Source organism: Leuciscus leuciscus (assembly GCF_965113295.1).
Source record: "Leuciscus leuciscus genome assembly, chromosome: 13".
In the NCBI taxonomy this organism is placed as follows: domain Eukaryota; kingdom Metazoa; phylum Chordata; class Actinopteri; order Cypriniformes; family Leuciscidae; genus Leuciscus; species Leuciscus leuciscus.
Genome location: NC_138737.1, coordinates 35,476,000 through 35,495,294, shown reverse-complemented (window position 1 = coordinate 35,495,294; position 19,295 = coordinate 35,476,000). Strand labels below are relative to the sequence as shown.

Below are 19,295 nucleotides of genomic sequence, written 5' to 3'. Positions count from 1 at the left end.
ACGGATTAGACAGACAAGTCGACAAAGACAGACAGAGAGGAAAGATTAAGGAAATAGATAAAGACTGAGATAGATAAAGATATAGATTGGAGAGATGGATAGAAATACAGATAGTGAGATAGATGGACAGATAGTTTGCGAGAGATAGACAGAGATAGAAAGAGGTTGGCTCTTAAAAGTGCCTTTGGGTGTTGAAAATCAGGTGTATCTTGGTTCGAAAAGGTGAAGTTTGCAGGGAGAACAGAAAATGTTAATTATGTAGTGTAGGCTAGCTAAGGTGAAATAAGTTTTTAAAAGTGTTGCCCAATAGTGAGAGATTCCCATTTCCTTATAAATACTTAAGGTTAAATGAATAGAAAAATTATGTTTTTAAAGATGTAACGTTATATGCAGTACGTTAGGCCAAGTGATATTGTTATTACTGACAGTGACACTTTACAATGAAGTTCGAGAGAAAATGACATCGTCTAGAATAGATAATGAGAGTTAACGTTAGCTTATGTTGAAGTTAGCTAACCATTTAGCAAGCCTAAGAGTTTTTTCTCTTTTTTTTTCTGATAACGAGGAAACCATTGGTCGGACTTTAATTCGTTGCCCTAACATGTAAACCATGTGTGTCTAATGACAAAGAAAGGCATGAATTATGACATTTAAGCAAAACGTGTTCATTAAGCCAACTTACATGGACGGTGGTTTGAGCGCAATGAGAAATCACTGAAGAATTCACCCAATCGCAAAGCGGACTGGCTCCGTCTCCACAGCAACGGATGCTGAGGTTCATGGGTAATGGTGGGGTCAACTAATTAAATTAAATTAAATTAAATTATTTTATTTTATTTTATTTTATTTTATTTTATTTTATTTTATTTTATTTTATTTTATTTTATTTTATTTTAATTAATATCCAAAACATATCCCCGTTCTCACAATCGAAGGAGAAACAATTTAAACTTATGGTCATGTCAGTCGATAAGGCTCTGTAAATTACCGTTAGATGACACACCAAACCAATGGAAAAACGGTATTTCTCAAAAAATAAACAGCAACATTTAGAAACGATAGCCGTAGCAGAACTCTGCAGTCTCGTTAATGAAATATATTTACTATATTTTGACTGGAAGGAAGGAACCACGGACGATGGTTTACAATGGTGAGAAGCCTACAGAATATAAAGCAATAAAAACAAGGACAAAAAAAAGTCTGATTAAATGTTGAGTAATATAGCGCTTAAAGTAGCGTGTTCACGAACACGAATCAATAGACTATGTCACGAACTGCCGTGGGACTGGGTTGCTTTCACAGGATATATTCTGTGAGCAATTTTTTAAAAAACACTTCTTTGGTTTTGTTTGATCCACAATACCGACTAAGAACTCAAATGAGGGAAACATATTAACCCAAACAAATTTAGATGGAGGAGAAGATATACTGACAAAATGATATCTAATCAATTGATTACTGCATTTATCATTAATTAAATCAAGTTTATCTAAAAACAAATGTTTGGAGACTTTACTTGCAGTGTTACCCCTAGAGCCCTGATTTCTGAATAGAGATAACATTTTGGCAGAAATAGAATTCATGACAATATAATATTCTTTAACAGAAATATGACACTTAAATTTCAGACATAGTTCAGTAATACTCAAAAACTGACCATCAGAATTCAACAACTGACTAACTAATAATATATCAGACTCAAACCAATGTCTTAAAAATAATGTTTTTCTTCGGTGTGAAATATACTTATAGTCCAGGCAAAGTAGCGTTTTACGACAGACTAATTGTAAAATAATTTTTGCAGCTTAGATCATTTATATGAGGTGTCCAGAACAACATACTAAAAGTCCTAAGAAATCCTAGTTGAGGAAATATGTTAAATTCTCATCAATCCGAGATGTGTGCCAATAAGGCCAGGCAACAATAAACCCCAATGGGGCTATTTTTTTCCTTTACTCCTATCAAAATGAAACTTTACACAATGAAAGTACCCATGAAAAGTAAACATTTTTGTATTACAAGTTTCTTTGAAAATGAATTTTAATATGCAAATGAGCTATACACTAATCGAATATGTCCAAAATGCACCCAAATAGGCTTCATTTTTTCTTTTACTCTTACCACAATAAAACTTTACATAGTAAAAGTATACATAATAAAGTTACTTTTTTTGTATTACAAGTTTCTTTTTAAATGAATTTGAATATGCAAATGAGCGCCACACTTATTGAATATGTCCTAATTTGCATAGGCAGAAACACCATTCATATGTATGACAAATACATCGGCCCAATCTTCATCCAATCATCCTACTGCCAATGGGTGATGGCAATGCTGCTTTTAGACTGGCCTCTAACCTGAAAACTGCCTGGCTTGGTAGTACCTGCCAGGGGTATAACCCCCGCCGGTATAGTCTTCAGGGTCATGGAGGCACACAAGCCTCCCCACCACCACAAGGTAGCTACAACAGGGGAGGGTTTTTTTTGGGTGTTTTTTATTTTATTTTAGTTTTTATTTTAGTTTTTCTTTAACTAACCTAGATATTGCTGTTGCTATCTTGTCATAACACTGCAAAGCTACTTTACAACAGTCTGATGTGTGGCCCGCCTGGTCTGAAATACTTGCTAACTACAAAAAGAGAAGGAGTTTTGGTGTCTGGCAAAATTATTTTAAAGAGCTGGAATGTCTGGAAAGTGTGTCTATCCGGTTTTTCATCTGTCTTCTGTGTGAGAGTGAATCGTTTAGTTGGTAAGAATGACTTCTGCCTGTAATCTCGTAATCTTACCAACAATACCAATCATTTGTAAATCTATCAGCCCCAAATTTAATCTCACCACGTTACTAATGACTAAGATGGCTATTCTGACTTTCTTCTGATGTTATCTGTGGGGGAATGTCATTAGGTAAGGCTTGTTCGCAAAAAAAAAAAAAATAAATAAAAAAAAAAAAAAAATTTAGAAAGCAACTGGAGGCAAGATTGTGCATTCAATTCTTAAGGTCAATATAATTCTTTTTGTGGCAAGTGACCCAGGAAAGTGTGGCAAGTGACTTCAAATGTATCGTGTTTATGCATAGGTTAACTTACTGAATGGACATGAATGTGTTAGTTATTTGGCCCCTGTTTTTTCTACTTGTGACTTTATGGTTTCTTGGCCATAAGTTAATTAGGCCTAGTGTTGAGCTCATTTGCATATTTAAAATAGATTTTTCAAGGAATCTTGTAAAACAAAAATGTTACTTTTCATGTATACTTTCACTGTGTGAGGTTTGATTGTGATAGGAGTAAAGGAAAAAATAAGTCCATTAGGGTGTATTTTGGGCATATTCGATTAATATATTGCTCATTTGCATATTCAAATTCATTTTCAAAGAAACTTCTAATACAAAATGTTTTACTTTTCTTGTAGACTTTCATTGTGTAAAGTTTTATTGTGGTAGGAGTAAAGGAAGAAATTAAGCCTATTTGGGTGTATTTTGGGTAGCCTATATTTGATTAGTGTATAGCTCATTTGTTTATTCAAATTCATTTTCAAAGAAACTTGTAATACAAAAATGTTTACTTTTCATGGGTACTTTCATTGTGTAAAGTTTCATTTTGATATGAGTAAAGTAAAAAAAATAGCCCCATTGGGGTGTACTGTTGCCTGGCCTTATTGGCACACATCTTGGATTGATGAGAATTTAACATATTTCCTCAACTATTCTTAGGACTTTTAGTATTGTTCTGGACACCTCATAAATTATCTAAGCTGCAAAAAAATCTTTTACGATTAGTTCTATTTTTGGCTCCAAAATGAGTTACTTTGCCTGGACTAGGAGAGAAGTTATGTTTAAAAGCCAAACACCATGTCAAAAAGAGGTATTTTGTTGATATCACAACTGCATCTAAGGAAAAAACTGATACCACCAAGTTGATTAATTAAATGGTTAGGGAAGATATTCCACATACAGCAATTATTTTTAATAAAACATTTTAGCCAATTTATTTTAAAGGTGCTGTTCAAAGTTGTAAAATCCACAACATTCAAACCACCCTGATCATATGGATTGCATAATATATTTTTCTTTAAATAATGAGTTTTTTTCCCCCAAACAAAATCAAATAACAGCTTGTCAAACTCTTTGGTAAATGTCTTGGGTACAAATAGAGCTTGGGAGATATACGCAGATCTTGACAAACCTTCAGATTTAGACAATAAGACAACCATAAATGGATAAATCTTTCTTTTTGTACTGTTGATAATCGGATTAAAGTTAAGAGAAGTACGTTATGATTAATCTTTGCAAAGTTTTACACCAAGATATGTGACAACCTCCTTGACAGGGATTCCATCAATTTCTTCGAGGTTAACACCCCTAAGTGGAAAAATCTCACATTTGCTTATATTAAGGTTGAGACCAGATACTTTAGAGAACTTATTTATGGTACGAATTGCTTTGCTAACCTCTGCAGCATCAGCTAGCTGACATATTTTTAATTCATTCCCAAAAACGTTAATACCTTGAAAGAAATTCATATTTACATAGCAAGAAAGAACCTGTGTGACGAGCAGAAAAAGAAACGGTGAGATTGGGCAGCCTTGTCTGATGCAAAAATAAGAGAAAAGAGTTTGGCATCAGTGTTCAATAAAGTTATGGGTCTCCACCCATCTAGAGATAAGGTATCCTTATTTGCCTTTGGTATTAAGGTAATTACCCCCTGTCTGAGAGGTGGAGGTAAGATTCCATTATTTATAGATTCATCAAACATAGCTAAAATAAACGGGGAAAGGGCATCTCTGAAAGTTTTGAAAAATTCATTCGAAAGCCCATCATTTCCAGGAGATTTGTTGTCCTTGAGTTTCTTAATATGGTCGATAATTTCTGTAATACTAAGCTCTTTCTCACAAATGCTGCCAAATTCATCATTAACAAAAGTACTAGTATTATCCAAATTTTCTAAAAAGGACTCCATTAAGGAGTACCGTATTTCAGAGCTAGAAAATTCTGCTATATGTTTTGAAATTGTAGATAAATCATCTGTGACAGAATTATTTATGCGTAATTTATTAATTGATAATCTTTCACCATTTCTTTTTTCCAAAGAATAAAATATCTTGTGTTTTTTTTCACCATGCTCGAGCCACTTTCTTCTGGAACGTATGAAAGCAGATTTTGCCTTTTTCTCATAATGTTTATTTAAATTCTCTTGTAATTTTATGAGATTTTGAGCTTGTTCATCTGTTAAATCTGTTTTATCACACAGGGCACCAAACTCTTGGATGATGGCTTGCATTTTGACCCGTTTATTTTTGGCAATTGTTTTACTCATTTTAATGGCTAAACTCCTCACTTTATATTTCATAAAATCCCACTGCAGCCCATATTGGTTAGTAATAACACCCTGTTTATAGTATTTATCAATTATTTTTAAGACTTCACATTTAAATTCATCATTTAATAATAAATAATTGTTTAATATCCAGAATCCACTTCTGCTCAAGTTCTTTCTATTGTCATTAGTGATGATAAAAATGTGAATAGATTTATGGTCAGTAAAAGCTGCAGGATCAATTGTAACGTTGTCTATCAATGACGTCAACTCCTCTGATATTAACCATAAATCTATTCGAGACTGCAAAGACAAATCATTATTTTGTCATGTATACATGAGTTTTTGGGGGTTCATTTTCTGCCAGATATCATCAAGACCTAAGTTATTGCATAACCCAGAGATAATCTTGCTGGTATCATCTTTTACACCTTTGTGAGGCAATCTATCTATGTTACTATCTGGGACTACATTAAAATCACCCCTGAGAATACATATTGCATTCATGTATTTGGTTGATATAGGTCTATAATTCGTTTTTCTAATTCATGGAGTAAAATCAAATTTGAAGATTTGCAATTAGTACCATAAATATTAGCAATATTATATTGCTTATGAGAGTCATCAAATATGATTATTCGCCACCTTCCATTATTATTACTCTCATTATGAAGAATTTTGCCCCTGAAATTCCCTCTGAGAATAGCGACCCCTGCTGATCTATTTGTACCATGACTCAACCAAATGTCCTGACCCCACTGACTCTTCCAAAAATTGTTATCAGTCTTTTGAACTATGCGTTTCTTGTAATAAATAAAAATCGGCCCTTTTGTCTTTCAAAAATAAAAATACAGCCTTTCTTTTATTTATATCGCGGATGCCCCTAACATTAAGAGAAACTAAAGAAAAAGACTTGAACAACAACCGTAGGTCCCAGAACAATACCCGGACAACCCTTCTGTGTTAAAATGAACAAAAACTTGTATATATATAGCCTATATATATATATATAAAAAGAACCTTCTATATATTTCATGTATTGATGAGGAGTAAGAACAGTGGCGATTCTAGGGGGTGGCCTGGGGTGGCCGGTGCCACCCCTGAAAGCTCATTGGCCACCCCTGCGGCCACCCCAGATCTGATAGGTAGGTCAAGTTCGTCAACACAAGAAACGAGAAATGTTGTCAATCAGTGATGACAGCTGATCAACTGATTTAGGGCCAGTTTCACATTTTTAACTAACACAGGAACGGTCGTACTGAGACTGTGAGAGCTGATTTCTGCTCAGCGGACGTTTGGCCATGCAGATCAGATGACCCATGAGATAAGAGCACGCGCGCTGCACGGTGCACCTGCTGCTGCTGGTCCGTGAAACAAGAGGACGTCACACAGTTGCAACAATACAACAACGATAAAAACGCTGGAATCAGTCGATTGAGAGGTATGGTCGGGACCCAACGCAACAGAGTGCGGCACGGGAATATAGATCTGATGGCCGAGTGCGGGCGCGGGCGGTAATGCACTCGTGTGTCGATTCGCGGGAGTCGGGACTCCCGCAAAATAGAATGATCTATAAATTGAACAAATAAAAACAAATAAATTGTCATTCATCTGTTGCACAAAAGCAACAAGAACAACTAAAACAAAATAGAAACTATTTACAGGCCAGAGTCTCTATTTATAACATGTTTGCAGCGTTGAACAATGTAACCAATCACAGACATAATGTGTTGATTTCTTGAACGCAATGGCCAATCAGATGCATTTAAGATAGAATCCCCTCACCGCTCAAAATGGACTTTTTGTTCAGTGCTGAATTCTGCATACTGGCAAATCATCTATTATATCAAACAAAGTGTAGATAATATGAAAGATTAATTATGCAGCCAGTTTCATTGATAATAACAGAGATTTGTGAGATGGCGATGAACTGAGATGTCAGCTTTTTAGGAATTATTAAGTGAGAAATCCGTCCCGCGCAGGTCTCTAATGTAGACTTTAAAAACAAACCACTAACATTATATTTACATTAACAGTAGCCTAGGCTGCAATCTAGTGTATGTAAACCTTTTTGCAGATAAACACAAATGCATTTTCGGACAACCCCACTCTAGTTTTGTGTCCCATCTTGGCCACCCCAGTAAAAATGTCCTGGATACGCCACTGAGTAAGAAGGGAAAGAGAGAGAAACATATATAAAAATGAGACGTTGGAGGGAGGGGGAAAAACTGTCCATGGAACTGGTTTAACCGTTCAGCACCTCCATGAGTAACGCTATATAACATAACAGTCTGAACAAATTAGTTATTTCTTCCTTCTTTTTCCCCTTTACCTGAACACAGAAATTCCATGAAGATTGTCAGCTGTCTTCAAGGGAGAAATCTGTTTTCACTCCTTTCTCTCTTCTGCTGCTTGTTTTTGGTCTCTAAAAGAATAAATTCATCAGATCTCCATTTTTCCATCTTTTGGTCGAATCTGGATCCCATCCATACGCCTTCGCTCCCACAAAGTAGGTTGTAACAAAGTTTAAGGCGGTATTAGACGCTTTTAGTTTCTCTTTCTCGAATGCAGTCAGACAAAGACGGAGAGATTCTGACAAAAACAATCTGAGACATAGGCTATATGAATACGGTAAGTATAAATTAAATGACATGATATTATTTTTTTGTTCTAAATCTTATTCTAATTTACACATGTTTGAGTAGGCTATAAATTGGATTGCTTCCGTCACCGTGCCAGTGTAGGCATAACTTCGTCACGATGTAAAACAGAGTGGATTCTCCACTTTCATCGCGTCGTTCATTAGCAAAACCGTAGACTGTTAAAAAAAAAAAAAAAAAAAAAAAACACACTAGCGATCAAGTGCACAAATGTTGGACTATACATTTGCATTATTAAAGCTGCAGTCCGAAATGTCGGCACGGCACAGCGCGGATGAATCCAATATTTTGAGGAGAATGTGCGGCTGTCACCGCGCCGGTGTGGATACTGCCATTCAGAATCACAGATTCTACTTTTTGGAAGTATGACCAACATAAGAATTTTCACCGGAAAAAATGTCATCTGAACAAGTGAGTAACATCCACTTTTGTTCTGACCAAAGGGGAAAAAACATTGCAACAAATCGCGCTGATTAAATGTCACGCGTGACCTTTCCAACGTGATGACGGCTATATCATTTATGTGATATGATAAGCGATCGTTAGCTTATCATATCACATAAATGATATAGCCGTCATCACGTTGGAAAGGTCACGCGTGACATCATTAAACATCCAGGATACACACGAAAGGACCATTTTAAACAATAAACTGACACAAAGACATAAATATGTAATTCAACACACAATAATATTTGAACAATCCTTCTTCTCTAGGCTAGTAAACAACCCCGCAAACACAGAACGTTGGCACAATGTAGCCTACCTGACCTTCTAACGACGTTTTAATAACATGGCCAAAACATTGCTTTAACTACGTTGTGTCTGTGTGGTGAAGGTTGTTACAGCTTTGTCACAATGTTGACATTAAACCACCGTTCAGGGCCATTGTTTAAAGGGTAACTAAACCCTAAACCAACTTTTTTTAGTTAATGATCTGTAAGAATGGGGCTTTATTAGTGCTGTTCATTGATTCGAGTAACTTTTTTGACATTTGGGTATAAAGTGTTTTAATTTTACAATATATGGTGTAAAAACGTCTGAGTGCTGCCCTCTTCAAGTTGAACGGTGGCTACTGCAGTTGAATTTTCCTATTGGATGTTTGTGGTGGTACGTGACGTAAGCGGTGGCAGGTGACGTAAGCAGGTTCCAGCTTACCACGCCCCTGGTACGAGCTCACCACACCCTTGGTATGAGCTAGCGTAGATTTATCAGGAGGTCAATCCAGCGCTCGAAAAACCATACCACCCCCGGGGGCCGCCATTGGCTAACAAGCCATCACCTGCTGTTAGCATTCCATTGACTCCCATTCATTTTGGCATCACTTTGACAGCGAATAACTTTACATCTGAGGCGTTTAAAGACTCTATTTGTCCATTGTTTATTTCTAAAGAAACACGACAATGTATAAAAGGCTCCATTACCTTGTATCTTACGTTATGGCCCTGTAGAAACAGTTTTTGTAAAAGTAGGCTAACGATTGCATCATAACCACGTGACTCTCTGGAAATTACCGTATAGACAGGAGGAGAATCTCACAGTCAATCGGGAAGACGTTGAGGCATAAAGTCCGATAAAGTCAAGGGAGAAGCCCATAGAGAGTCATAAAGTTGCTCCTGCTCCTGCTCCTAGCTCATGGACAGCTCCTACTCACGCTCTCCGTTTCTGCAAGATTCGGAAGGGAATGATTCAGATTTCTCTTGGCACAGCTACTAGAAGACTTACAACTGTCAGACAGGCTGCTCACGTCACATCCACGTCTTCAAGCTCAGTTTGAGTCTGCGCAGTACGCTCAGCCATCAGGAAGTGAGTGCTTCTAATTAGCTTCACTTTTCTCCGTTGAAACCTATGGGGTCGCTGTGTCCAGTTTATATACTGTCTATGAGATTTATCTGTATTTAGTACAGTGGTCAGGAGGGTATGGTGTAGTGTTGCTGGTTGCAACAGCACTGCTGGACTGCATAGCTTTCCAGCAGACTTGGAAATTAGGCGCCAGTGGTTGCATGCACTTGGCCTGGAAGACTGTGAGTGTGAAACCTGCATTTTACGCGGGATTGCTTTTCCAACGCAATAGAGGTGGAAATGGGCTTCTCCACACAGCTCGCGCTGAAAAGCGACGCAGTGCCAAACGCTGCTCCTCCTGCATAGACTCCACCACCGCAGCGTGTGAGTGATCATATATATTTTAATCACAATTTATGGTTAGGCTAAAGTTAATCCTCTGGGGTCGACTAACGCGGCGGTGCATTTTGCTGGATTTTTTCACATAGCGGCAAAATATGAATATGCTTATAGAGAGCGCGCGCTATTGACATCAACTCGATAAAACCTTTATTTTACTGTCTATGTATAAAACTCATCAGATGCATGTACTTTACGTCGTCTTGCGACCTTGTGAGTCACTCTACATTTTAGAGCATAGTTTTAGAGAGTCTGACAGCAGGTCTCTTTGGTGCACGCCCCCCCCCCCCCGCTCAGCCCTGCTCACGGTTCGTCCCCTCTATCTCCGCTGGGGTCTGCCCACTTTTCTAGCATTTTTCAAATATTGCCAGTGGGTGGAGTCAGGCGCTGACCAGGGGTTTAGTTACCCTTTAAAGGGTCATGAAACCCCCCTCTTTCAGCTCAAGTCTAGCTCACAATCTTTTTGAAAAATGGAACTTAAATGGGCGTGGATGGCTGTGAGAAGAAGGGAGGGGAGTGGGTGTGGTGTGGCACGGCAGGGGAGAGGGGGGGAACTGTCATCGCCAGTGGCCCATGCATATCGACTGTCACTAAAAATCAGTGGTAAAACATGATATGCTAGATTTTTTTTATAGCTGGCAAAGTTAAAGTCTAATGAAATACACTGACACCTGATTTTTGTCCTTTCAAAAGTAACTGAATGCCCTGCTACATATATTACCCTACAGTAATCATAATTGTATTTAAAACATATGGAGATGTATATGTATAATTATGTCATTATAAAATATATATTTGTTTACAGTGTTGGGTAAGTTACTTAAAAAAAGTAATTAGTTATAGTTACTAGTTACTTCTCACAAAAAGTAACTGCGTTAGTAACTGAATTACATCATTACAAAAGTAACTAATTACCAGGGAAAGTACTAACTATTGCGTTACTTAAAAAAAACCCCCAATATGAAATGTTAAATAAATGAAATTGACACTAAATAGAACATCTTATTATTATAAAACATTGTACACTAATCTACACTATTTTAATGTTGCCGTGGGACAATGTGAGAGACACCTATTAACTTAAATATTAAAATATTATCATTACTATAGTGCAACAATAAAACAATAGATGGTTTAGAACTTTTAATATTTATTGCACAGACCACAACTGGCCAACAAATAAGTCTAAAAATAAATTATGCTTCTTAAGAAATGTACCAAAAATAAATAAATAGTAGCCTAATAAAAATATACATACACATACACTGGTGCATATAATTAAAATGATAAAACTCACACACCTTTACAACTGGTAGACATTCTATATAGCCTACTTGAAGTATTTTCTTCCTCACAATCAGTGCTTTAAGTGGCCCAAAAGAGGTGCCGGTACTCTATTATTATTATTATTATTTTTATTTTTATTTATTTTTTTGCTGACTCCCCTCCTCCCCAGGGGTAACAACAACTATATTGAAGGGGTTTTATATACAGCAGTCAACAGACGACCTTATAAAAAATAATAAATCATTTTATTAGTTTGTGGATTTGCATGAGCTAGAAAGAGCTACTGAACATAAATAAAATGTGCAAAAGTGTATTGAAAAAATACCCTTAGAAAGAGCTACTGTAGAAAGAGCTACTGAACAAATAAAATGTGCAAAAGGGTATTAAACAAATTTTGAACAAAATGTACATAAAATAAATTATAAAACATAATAACATAACCATAGAAGAGTAGAACATAAACATGAGTCTTGAAGATGGTTCATTTCTTTACCCTTGAAAAATATACAAAAGCAGATTCAGCAAAATACACAGTAGCCTACACCAAATGAAAAATGAGAAATACTGTACAAATCATTTTCTTTTACTACTCAGACTCAGAGTCTGAAGCCAGGAGAGCATATTAAGTGTTCATTGTATTTGTATTTTAACCGAGCAGCTATGGTTGCGCGTTTCACACACCCTCTCCGAACCACGTTGAGTTGTTTACACTCACAGCGGCAAAAGCGACGCATGCGCTTTTCACTTGTAAAACTCAAGGGTGTATGGGTAATAGTCTCTGCTCTCGGTGGGACGAATTAGGAAGCGTGCATTGTGAAGGGCGTTCTGAAAAGCGTCAGCGCAGCCAAAAGATTAAAACAGGTGTGCAAATGAGCGTACCGGTACGCTAAAAGCACGTTCTGGGCGCACGGAGAGGTGGCGGTACGCTCAAGAGCTATATTTGGAAGTGGCGGTACTGCGTACCGGCCCACTTAAAGCACTGCTTCACAATAGTAAGTTTAACAAAAAGTGCTCTCAATATAATACTGAACAATGTAGGCTATCAACATAAATAATAATAATACAATATAATCTTTTGGGGGTTTATTTTTATAACCTACAGAGAACGTCATCATCAGAGGTTATTTTAGCCAAATTCTAGTCGTGTTTGCCGCACGTGCTCACAAACGTCAAACAAATATGTTTGAACGTTCCCTGCGGGTTATTTTGGAGTTTATGTTTTATAAACTAATTAAAACATTGCATATGATACCAATATGCTACAGAGATTATTCAAATGCTGATATGTGTAATTTATTTATAAATAACATATTTATGCTCGGACATATTCGGTCTCTGTCGCGCACTGTCGAGCGCGTTCTCGGACACACTCGGTCTCTCTCGCGCACTGTCGAGCGCGTTCTCGGACACACTCGGTCTCTCTCGCGCACTGTCGAGCGCGTTCTAATCTCGGACACACTCGGTCTCTCTCGCGCACTGTCGAGCGCGTTCTAATCTCGGACACACTCGGTCTCTCTCGCGCACTGTCGAGCACGCTCGCGGCATTCGCCTCGCTTTTGTCGAGTCCCGCGCCTCATAAACACTCACACACCAGAGAAAAAACTTTGCAGCTCCTATGGCTGAGAGAGAGCCTACTCGGATGAAAACCGCTTCAGTGAGCTCAATTAAAGTAACGCCGCATTTTTATTGACATTAGCCTAACGGTAACGGCGTTGTAATGGAGGAAGCAGTAATTAGTTTGATTACTCGTTACTGAAAAAAAATAACGCCGTTAGTAACGCCGTTTATTTATAACGCCGTTATTCCCATCACTGTTTGTTTATATACACACTATAAATGCATATATTTGAAAAGAATACATTTTCCGCTTAAAAAAAAAAAGTCCCGTACATATAGATCTACGCGCCCCCTAAACCCATAATAAAGATGGACAGTGACATCGAAATTTGCACGAATTAAGCATACGTTCCATACAATTGAGGTATTATCGAAATATCTAAATTTTAATAACGAGTGATTATTTAACAAAAGGCAAGTAAAACGGTCAGGGTTACATTTTAGACACACACACACACACACACACACACACACACACACACACACACACACACACACACACACAGTCCTCGGGACCGCATCACTCGCAAGTGCAGGTGCAAATCCTGCTGGAAAATGAAGGAAGCATGAAGTGCTCTGGAAATGTCCTGGTAGACGGCTGCGTTGACTCTGGATTTAATAAAGCACAGTGGACCAAAGTCCTCTTTTCTGATGAGAGCAAATTTTGCATTTCATTTGGAAACCAAGGTCTCAGAGTCTGGAGGAAGAATGGAGAGGCACACAATCCAAGATGCTTGAAGTCCAGTGTGAAGTTTCCACAGTCTGTGTTGGTTTGGGGAGCCATGTCATCGGCTGGTGTTGGTCCACTGTGCTGTCCACTCAACGCAGCCGTCTACCAGGACATTTCCAGAGCACTTCATGCTTCCTTCAGCAGACAAGCTTTATGGAGATGCTGACTTCATTTTCCAGCAGGATTTGCACCTGCCCACACTGCCAAAATAACCAAAACCTGGTTCAATGACCATGGTATTACTGTGTGATTTCATGTAATATTCTAATTTTCTGGGATTTTGATTTTGTGGTTTTAATAAGCTGTAAGCCATAATCATCAAAATTATAACAAATAAAGGCTTGAAATATCTCACTTTGCATGTAATGAGTCTATATAATATATTAGTTTCACCTGTTAAGTTGAATTCTTGAAATAAATCAACTTTTTGATGATATTCTAATTTTATGACCAGCACATGTATGCCTCTTTTTTACATTTGAGCCCCTGCCCCTGAGGAACTCTGATGAACCCTGACGAACAGTGTAACCAGTTAATGCAATGGCAAAAGTTCGAGCAAAGCATGCAAACTGTTATTTATTTAACACCCCCACCTAATTTTTTCTCGTGCTCCACGCCAGGGGTTTCTGCAGCACCCTCAGCACCCCCACTTCCTGCGGCACTGCAACTGGACCTCGATCCCGGAGTCGCCACCAGGATAAAGGACAAGCTGAAGAAAATGTCCAGTAAGCAGAAAGTTTATTCTGAAGCAGCGATGTTGTTCATTTTTGAGGAATATTACATACTGAGAAATATGACATAAAATTTCAATCATTGTTCTCTAAAAACAATACATCAATGTTAATGTGTTAACAAAGATGCTGTCTTTTTACTTTTTTAGCATATCTTCTTGTTTGCATATTTTACCATACATTCATTTCCAATGATTGTCATTATAAAAGAGCATTGAAAAGAACACTCTTTTAAAAGCTCTATCAATTACTTACGAAGGTTGATTTTGGGGGTTATAATATCTTATAATATGGAGTGAATTGTTCTTAACTGATTCGTGTGTTTTCTTTCTGTTTGTCAGGAAAAAGATGTTTGGTGTTGACAGTGTGTCTCGGGATCATTTGTGTTCTGGTGGCCGTCGTCATACATCAGCTAAACACCATCAAAGCACAGCAGAACACCATCAAAGCACAGAAAGACGAGTTAAACAGACAAATTGTCAACAGAGATATGTTCAGTTGGGGTTGCTTTATCATAAAGGCTGTGCAGCTGTGGGTTCCCTCTAGTACACCCTTAGGGACAATTTTGTCCACTATGAGCCTATTTGTAGACGCAGTGGGTAGTAAGGGATAATGTACATCCAGCCGGTGGTTCTCTCAAAAAAATTTATTTATTTATATATATAAATAAATAAATAAATAAATAAATGTATCTCCGATATTTTCATATTGCCCCGCTGTGCTTCCGGGGTGTGTGTGTGTGTGTGTGTGTGTTTATGACCCAATCAACTTGTGTGATAAGGAATGTTTTTCCAGGGGGGTTATTTTTATGACATGATGTGACCACTTATGGGGGTTTTATGACAACAGGTGTTTTGTGACCCCAATTCTGCTTGTGTGACAAGTTTTTCAGGGAATATTTTTATTATAGCAGGATAATGGCCATAGTATGAAGAAATTATGAACAGAGGAATGTTGGCGATGGGGGATTTGGGGCTGAAGCGTACATAATGTCTGTGAATGAAACAAATGAGTTCAAAGAAAAAGCATTGCGGTTAATAAAACATATAAAATAGTGAATAAATGAAATAAGATGTTAAATTAACAAGTTAAGTATTTTAAAGTAAGTTTTAAACATGTGTTGAACTTACCATAATGAGGTGATCTTTATGCGTCTATCTGGTTACATTTGTAATGTCTGGGAATGAAACAATGAGTTTAAGAAATAAAACCATTACTGATAAATAAAACATAAAAGAAATATGAAATAAGAAAACATTTATTTAAACGTTTAATCAGCGTGAGGTGAAGTGCACTTAGTTGTCGAAATGGTCCGGTCTCCATATAGTTAAAGCTAGTGATATTTTCCCCCATCTAGCGGTGAAATGGTATATGACTACCCAAGGAATATTAATTTCTGTTCCAACTTTATATTGTAATGCCAACAGTTCAATTAAATTAAAACATGGGACTTCTTCTAGATTTGATGTCAAAAGGGGTATACGTCAAGGTTGTCCCATCTCTCCCTATTTGTTCTTATTAGCAGCTCAACTCTTAGTAGACCATATCAAGCAAAGCAACCTTGTAGGTATCTCAATTGCAGGCAGGGAGGTGATCATCAGCCTGTTGGCCGATGACACCACTCTCTTCTTAAAAAATAGTGATCAAGTTGCAGTAGCTCTAGGGGTAATTGATGCATTCTCTAAAGCTTCTGGCTTATACCTTAATATATTGAAGTGTGAGTTATTACCTATTACAGAGTGCGATATTTCATCCATTGGTAATATTCCTGTCAGAGAAAAAGTCACATATTTAGGAGTTGTAATAACTAATAATCAAGCTACACGATGTTCTGAAAAATTGTATTTCTGCTATTGACAAAACCCGTAAAAAAACTCAACCAGTGGCTCCAAAGAAATATTTCATTAAAAGGCAGGGTCTTGCTTACTAAAGCTGAAGGGTTATCTAGATTAACATATGCAGCTTTAGCTCTACATTTGGACAATAAAACTTGTAAAATGATTGATAATCTTTTATTCAGTTTTGTTTGGAGGAATCGTACCCACTATATATATAAAAAAAAAAGCTGTTGTAATGAACAGTATGAAAATGGACTGGAGGTCTAAATTTTCTAGATTTTAAAACATTAAATTACACTTTTAAAATGTATTGGATGAAACACTTCTTAAAATGCCCCTCTTCAATTTGAAAAGTCCTTTATCCCAAATCCCCAAAAGAGGGATCCTTTATCCCAAATTATATATTCTCCCAGCTGGGTGGCCTACAGTTTCTTTCGTTATACCATTATAACATTGAAAAATTATGTGGAAAGCTCTCTTCATTCCACAAACAAATGCTTCTGTTTGGTCTCTTATTTATAAACACAACTTTTCCCCACATTCATATTTCATAATGGAACAATCATAATATTCTCTATAAAAACAAGTCCTTATTTTTTCAAAACTGGCATGGTAACAAACAATATTACGTTAGTACGTGATCTTTTTAATGAAGATGGGTGTAGGCTATATATACATATGGCGAATTCCTGGAAAAAAAATAATTTTCCTGTCACGCCTAGAGAATTTGCCATAGTTTTCGATGCTATTCCCACAGGTGTTATTACATTGTTTAGAGGTTTGGATAGGACTTTTGTTTACCACACCACCTATTTTTGATCCCACTCAAACAATGGTTGGCAAGATTTGTCTAGTTCCATATTCTAGCAATAGGTCCATTCGTGCTCTCTTTCAGAAAGATATTGTTACCATATCTTATGTAATTACCTATTGGAGCAATTTTGTGGATATTGTGGACCGGAGAAAAGTTTGGTTATTGCCACATAAATACCTTATTGTAAATAAAGTCTCATTTAAATTAATTCATAGATTCTATCCAGTGAAAAGTTACCTAAAAAAGTTTAAACCTGACAGTTTAAATCACATAAAATGTGATTTCTGTAATGCACAAGATGAAACTACTGTACACTTGTTTTGGGACTGTAACTATACCAAAATATTTTGGAAGTGCTTTTGCAGGTATATTATTGATTGTGTGTACCCTAATTTTTCTTTATATTGGAAATATGTTATATTTGGTTATACGGAGAAAAACTTTGAGAAAGAATTTTACTTTATAAACCTATTACTTCTCCTAGCAAAATTTCCTATCCATAAATGTAAATTTTCCAATCATAAGCCATTATTCAAAGTTTTTATCAATGATTTTCATCAATACCTTCAAACTCTTTCTGTTTCAGAGAAGACCAAAAGCAAGGAAAACATTGTCTTGTTGTGCTCTCTTCAAAATCCCCCTTTAAATTTTGTCGCATTTTCTTATCCAAACAATCTCTAATTGATTGTATCTCCTTTATTTATTTGCTTATCTTTTCTTGTATTATTATTATTATTGTACATTTTGTCTGTGTTTTTTTCTTCTTTTTTTTTCTCTTCTCTCCTCTGGTGTATGTTCCGATTCTTGTTTTACATGCTGATAATATTTGTTGGCTATTATATGTTTATATCTAATAATAATTTATTTATTTTAAAAACATAATTTCTGTTCCTTTCAATTCTGAGTGCGTTTTAACTCCTACGGCCGTATTATTCCAAGATTAACATGGCTTCCAGTTCGACTTCCTCCATGAGTGTCAATGAGTGTAAAACGCGAAAGGCGAAGCTTGAATTCTGCCGCCATTCGAGCGTCTCACTCGTTTTATAAATGGCAGATTCTACGTTTAAGAGAATACTTTATTAGTTGGTGGAAGTAATTACACATGAATGAGCACATATACTTTTGATAGAACAAAGGGTTTTTTGCTAAGAATCAACTTAAAAAAGTTACACAGTGTAGCTTTAAATACAACTCCCTGTGAATTACCATCATTTTCACACATAGAAACTTGAGATGCAGTATCATCACCAGACTGTTCCTCCTCCATTTCCTCATTATCCAAGACGGATTCAATTTCATCCTTTGCACTTTCCCACTTTTTAGTACCACTACTTCTTCATCAGAAACTAGATCAGTTATGCTAATCTTTGGGCCACATTAGCTACAACATAATCATTTTCAGTGTCAACAGCCGGTAACACAGCATCTGAATTAACATCACTCACCTCAACACGTGGAACAACCTCATTTTGGGCCGCATCAACGCTATTGTTTACGCCCTCATCCTCTGATCCTGATGCGTTTTCTGCACCTGTTTATTATGTCAAGTCAAGTCAAGTCAAGTCAAGTTTATTTGTATAGCGCTTTTCACAATACAGATTGTATCAAAGCAGCTTCACAGTATTAAATTAAAATAATACAACAAAGTTTGTTTCAAGAGGAATTTATTGATTGATAAAATTAAATTAAATATCCCCAAAATATCCCCAACTGAGCAAGCCAAAGGCAACAGTGGCAAGGAACCGAAAAACTTCATCAAGTGACCTAATGGTGTCCTAAAACTCCATCAGGTGACCTAATGGAGAAAAAAAAACCTTGGGAGAACCCAGGCTCAGTCGGGGGCCAGTTCTCCTCTGGCATTTATGAGCTAGAGGCCGGATTGTAGTTTGAACTGTAGGATTATATGAATGCCTGGCTGAAGAGATGCGACTTTAATCTAGTTTTAAACTGGGAGAGCGAGTCTGAGCAACGAACAGTATCAGGAAGACTATTCCAGAGTTTTGGAGCCAAATGTGAGAATGCTCTCCCTCCTTTGGTGGTTCTGGATATCCTAGGTATGACCAAAAGCCTTGAATTTAGTGATCTTAAAGAGCGCGATGGATTATAGGGTGATAAAAGATCCGTTA

At 36.8% G+C, this 19,295-nt stretch overlaps 2 long non-coding RNA genes across 2 annotated transcripts; both read left to right on the top strand.

Annotated features, from left to right (window-relative positions):
• The first annotated feature begins 7,797 nt into the window (after nucleotides 1-7,797).
• On the top strand, nucleotides 7,798-15,166 carry LOC309512237. The gene is made up of 3 exons (XR_014210930.1): nucleotides 7,798-7,942; nucleotides 14,407-14,511; nucleotides 14,859-15,166. It is a non-coding gene; the product is annotated as an uncharacterized lncRNA (long non-coding RNA).
• Nucleotides 7,949-11,089, top strand: LOC309512238. Its single transcript, XR_014210931.1, has 3 exons — nucleotides 7,949-8,450; nucleotides 8,508-10,423; nucleotides 10,720-11,089. It is a non-coding gene; the product is annotated as an uncharacterized lncRNA (long non-coding RNA).
• Nucleotides 15,167-19,295: the final 4,129 nt, after the last annotated feature.